This window comes from Onychomys torridus, chromosome X (assembly GCF_903995425.1).
Source record: "Onychomys torridus chromosome X, mOncTor1.1, whole genome shotgun sequence".
NCBI classification, from domain to species: domain Eukaryota; kingdom Metazoa; phylum Chordata; class Mammalia; order Rodentia; family Cricetidae; genus Onychomys; species Onychomys torridus.
Window position 1 is genome coordinate 1,930,014 of NC_050466.1, and position 5,614 is coordinate 1,935,627.

At 39.9% G+C, this 5,614-nt stretch overlaps 1 pseudogene; it reads left to right on the forward strand.

The window, feature by feature from the left end:
* The first annotated feature begins 327 nt into the window (after positions 1-327).
* Positions 328-1,637, forward strand: LOC118573949 (annotated as a pseudogene).
* The last annotated feature ends 3,977 nt before the right edge of the window (positions 1,638-5,614 follow it).

A 5,614-nucleotide genomic window follows, 5' to 3' on the forward strand; every position in this document is an offset into this window, starting at 1 on the left:
TGCCGGGGCTGTCTAAGAAAGGTAACTGAGTAAGCCTTGGGGAGGAAGCCAGTAAACTACATTCCTCCACAATCAGTTTTTGCCTCTGCTTGAGTTCCTATCTCCAGGTTCCTGGGTTGGCTTCCTTAGATGAGGGACTGTAACCTGTAAGCCAACTATACCCTTTCATCCCTAAGTTGCTTTTAGTCTGTTTTATCACAGCAATGGAGCAGTAACTAATACAGGAACCACTCAGTATTTTGTTCTACACTTAGTAGTAGCAAAACGACACCCCCTTCTGCTGCCAGACTAGTAAAAAGATGAAAAGAGATACACTTCAAAAACACAATGAGTGGTCCGCAGCCTCCCTGCCCCTCCTGCGACACTGGGCCCCGGGATCCTCCGACCCCCTCCAGCTTGCCTGCTGCCATAGCTGCCATGGAAGCTGCTTTTGACACGGTGGAAGAACACGTGGCCAATGAGGAATACAAAATATGGAAGAGGAAAACTTTTTCCTTATGATTTGATGACGGCCCATGCCCTGGAGTGGCCCAGTTTAACTGCCCAGTGGTTTCCGGATGTAACCAGGTCTGAAGGGAAAGATTGCAGCACTCATTGGCTTTGTCCTGGGAACACACCCATTGGATGAACAAAACCTCCTGGTGATAGCCAGTGTCCAGACCCCTAATGATGATGCTCAGTTTCATGCATCACACTACGATACTGAAAAAGGAAAATTTGGATGTTTTGGCTGTGTCAGTGGGAAAATTGAAATAGAAAACAAGATAAACCATGAAAGAGAAGTAAACAGGGCTCGGTACACGCCCCAGAACACTAGCATCATTGTAACAAAGACTCCATCCAGTGATGTGCTTGTTTTTGACTACAAAGAATCCAGACCCTTCTGGAGAGTGCAAACCAGATTTTCATCTCTGTGGACATCAGAAGGAAGGTGATGGTCTGTCTTGGAATCCAAAGCTCAGCGGGCACTTACTTAGTGCTTCTGATGACCATGCCATCTGCCTATGGGACATCAGTGTAGTTCCAATGGAAGGAAAAGTGGTGGATGCAAAGACCATCTTTTCAGGGCATACAGCAGTAGTAGAGGATGTTTCCCGGCATCTGTTCCACGAATCTCTGTTTGGGTCAGTTGCTGATGATAAGAAACATATGATTTGGGATACTTGTTTAAACAATACTTCCAAGCCAGTCCACTGGGTCGATGCTCACACTGCTGAAGTGAACTGCCTGTCTTTTGATACTTATAGTGAGTTCATTCTTGCCACTGTTTTGTGCTTTGTGGGATTCAAGAAATCTGAAACTCAAGAAGCGTTCCTTCGACTCACATAAGGATGAAATATTCCAAGTTCAGTGGTCACCTCACAATGAGACTATTTTGGCTTCTAGTGGTACTTATTGTAGGCTGAATGTCTGGGATTTAAGTAAAATTGGAGAACAGTCTTCAGAAGATGCAGAAGATAGCCCACCAGAGTTGTTGTTTATTCATGGTGGTCACACTGCCAAGATATCTGATTTCCCCTGGAATCCCAAAGAACCTTGGGTGATTTGTGCTGTATCAGAAGACAATATCATGCAAGTGTGGCAGGTGGCAGAGAACGTTTTTTACTGATGAAGACCCTGAAGGACAAGGATCCTAGACATGTCTGCACTTGTGGTTTAGACTCCCCTTGTTTTCTTCAGAACACTGAAATGGATTTAACACTGGGTTGTCACAGACTTTTTCAGCCATCCATCTACAAAAGGTGCCACCAACAATGCCATTATCTCAAACCATGGGTGTTTTCTAAATCCTAACTGAGGGACTTAATTCAATAAAGCCACAGACTTATATTTAAATTTTTCTTCAGGAATTTTTTAGTAACAAACCATGTCTAAAGCAGCTTCAGAAATGGGGTGTATTATGTGTGACTATTTTTCTTCTTATACTATATCCCCAAGTTTTTTCAGATTCTCAAGTAAGAGGCCAGAGTGGATAAGGAATAGAGCCAAGTGAGATAGATGTCTGAGCCCCGAGTATTATAACTATTACAAGATGTTATTTTTCCTCAGGAATTAGGGGAGAGTCAAGTCATAGATACCTACTGTAAGGTTCTCACACCTGGCTTTCCAGGATGCACATTTTCCTGTGTAAAAACAGACTCCTCTTGGTTTTTTTAGTTAAGACTACACATGCCTTCTTCCCCTTATATTTTTGATCATTAGTGTATTTCTTGAGCTGTTTCCATATTATTTTTTTCCTTTCTGTGAAATGGTTTTTGTTTTGTGTGTTTTTTTGTTTTGTTTTGTTTTGTTTTTAAACTTGGGACCAGCAAGTTGTAATGTATGTTTTTAACTGATGGTCATATCAATGATGAACTGTCAGATTGAGAAAGAGTGAATTGCTAGTTTGTCTTTGTTTTTAAAATTAAATTAATCCTTGATAAGAGATCCATTTTAGGGTTTAGTCCTTGACCAGTATAGTTTGATGCCATCTTCATTTTGGTTGACCTGTCTTCGCATTGGGTCTTTTATTCTCCATGACTAACTGTGTAAGTGCTTATAATGGAATACCTTGCTTTTCTATGAAAAAAGATACAATGAGTAAATAAAACCCAGTTTTTAAAAAATGTTCAAGTACCTTACAGAAAGGCAGGGGGAAAATGCAGAGAAACAAAACACACAGCCAACAAAAATGAATAAATACAATTGGTGAGTTTTAAGCCTTGACATGCCAACTGAAAAGAACTAAAATATCCTTTAATAGGTGAATAATTAAACAAAAAGACTGGTAATTTATGTCATGGAATACCAGTTACCAATAAAAGCACAAACTATATGGAAAAAAAATTTGGACAGACCTCCAGGGCATCTTAGAGAAGGGATTTAAAAAGTCAATAATTTTAGCAGCATTCCCAAAGTGTCCAGTTTCTTTGAAGCTTTAGTTTTATTGCTATATATTAATTTTACATACAAATGAAATGCAACGTAATATATTATCAGATATATATAGTGTGCGCTGAGCAAATACAGCTTCTTAATACAGCTCAGATGCAGAGGACTTGCTTAGCATTTGAAAAGCCCTGGATTCAATGCCCAGCACTGTAAAAGAAGAAATCCAGCCTCTTTTTATGTGTCATCCCCAAACTCGGGTAACCACTGTTCTTTATTCACATCAACATTTGTTAGTTCCCACATATAAGAGCATGTGATACATGTTCTTCTGTTTCACTTAATATAATGATGGCCAGTTCCATTCAATTTACTACAAATAAAGGATTTCACCTTCCTTTAAGTCTGCAGATATATTTATCTCTGTTTTCTTCCAGCCTCTAGATTGGGCATGTATTCTGAACTTAATATGACTTCAAATGGAGAAAAGACCACCAATCTGGAGGTATCATCTGCACACAGAGAAAAATCCTTGAGTTGTCAAGACTTAACTCTTCCTAGAATGTGAAGATTTAAGTCCCTTTTTCTTTTACTACTTACATACAAAGAAAGTGCATAATCTTATCTGTTTTCTTTTTAATTACATCTATTTATTTGTTTGCTGCGGATGTGTACACATACCATGGTGCACAAATGTGTGCCGTTCAGAGCACAATTTTTGCAAGTCCCTTCTCTTGTTTCATGTGAGTCCCAGCAGTCACTGAGGTCATCAGGCTTTGCAGCAGGTAGCTTTACCTGATAAGCCATCTGGCTGCCCCCACATCTTTGTTTTTTATAGGCAATGTGCTCCTAGACATTTCATCTGGTTATTCATGGCATGCTCAAATATTTATTCGGAATACATCTAAGCTATGTCTCAAACCGAATATTGACGCATTATATAAGTTATTTCACTGAAAGTGTTTAATGCCACCTGATACCTTGTAAATATGCATCACTAACATTGGGACCACTTAAATCGAACAGTAGTTAACCTAATTAAAACTTAGCAATATTCTCATATTTCTTTAAGACCACAAAACCCAGTATTAGCAGAAGCCATTAATACTAATCTTATTTTTGCTAGCACAGATGGCCTTGATTTATATAGTTTGACTTTCTGATGGTGCAAAAGCAATATTTATTCAATAGCAGTACTGCATATTTTGACTTTTGATATTTTGCAGGCTAGCTATATATACTGTGATACTGTCCTGCAATGCCCAGTCACTCTTACAATCATTAGGGGAAGCCCCAAAGACTCAACATTGTATGGTGTTGCTAACTTGTGGTATGCAGTAGTTATTTGGATTCAAGGATTTGTTTGTTTTTGTTTTGTTTCATCTTGGGGGTGGGGGTGGGGTTTCTTCTTGTACCTCAGGCTAGCCTGAAACTTGCTATGTAGCCTAGGCTGGTCTCAAATTCATGATGTTCCTGCTTTAGCCTCCTGATTGCTAGGACTGCAGCATGCACCACCACTAAGCCTGGTTTATTTAATGTATTTATTTTATTTACAAGATTTTCACTTAAAATGGATTTATTCATATATAACTTCAGTGTGAGTCAAGGAGCTTTCTTATAGGACTAGTAAGTAGTTTTAGAAGATATCTCATGTTTTATTTTTCTTTTTATTGGAAATAGATTCTTTTTCACATAATATATTCTGTGAAAAATCTACTCCTCCCAGATCCTCCCAACCCATCCTCCTATCTGGCTCCACTTCCTTTCTGTCTCTCATTAGAAATATAATAGGATAAAGCAAAACCTTTTACATTAAAGTTGGACTCGATAAACAAACAGAAGGAAAAGAGCCTCAAGAGAAGGCACAAGAGTCAGTGGAAGGAATGATATATACGCAGAGGACCTAGTATGGACCCGTGCAGGTCCTGTGCATTCTGCTTCAGTCTCTGTGAGTTCATATGAGCTTTGCTCATGTTGATTTAGAGGGCCTTGTTCCCCTGCTGGCCTTCATCCCCATTGGCTCTTACACAATTTCCACCTCCTCTTCCACTGGGCTCCCTGATGCTAGAACATAGGGGTGAAGGCTCCATGTAGACAGGAGCTTGACATCTACATGTTCAATGAGTTGTGTGTGTGTTATCTTCAGCAATGGGCCTTGTCAGTTTGTGGAGAGCAATCTATAGTCTTGGCAATAGCCGGGGTTGTTTAGCGATTCCCATGGGACCTCTTTGGCCAACAACTCAATTAGATGTAATCCAGTCCCAGTACTGGAAGTTTCATTTGGGGAGAAGAGATGGCCTGGTATATCTCTGTCTCCCCTATTATTTAGCAGTTTACTTTAGATCATGTTCATATATGTATATATTTTAGTAAGTTTCTACTGTATTAGGTTTTCATACTACCCCTCAAATGCCCCCTTAATTTTATGTCTCTCTCCCCCATATTCCCTTCCTCAACCCCACTAGATCCTTCCGTTCAGCTCCCCAATCCATCTATAACTACTTATTCTATTTTCCTTTCCTAAGGAGATCTTTGTGACTGTGTTAACAATGATCTGTTCAGAGAGTCCTTTCCTGTGCAAATGAGGTCAAGGTTATTACCCACCCACCCCCATTTTCTGGTTTTTTGAGACTAGGTTTCTCTGTGTAACAGTCCTGGCTGTCCTGGAGCTTGTTCTATAGACCAGGCTGCCCTTGAACCCACAGAGATCCATCTGCCTCTGCCTCCTGGGATTAAAGGCCCAGCT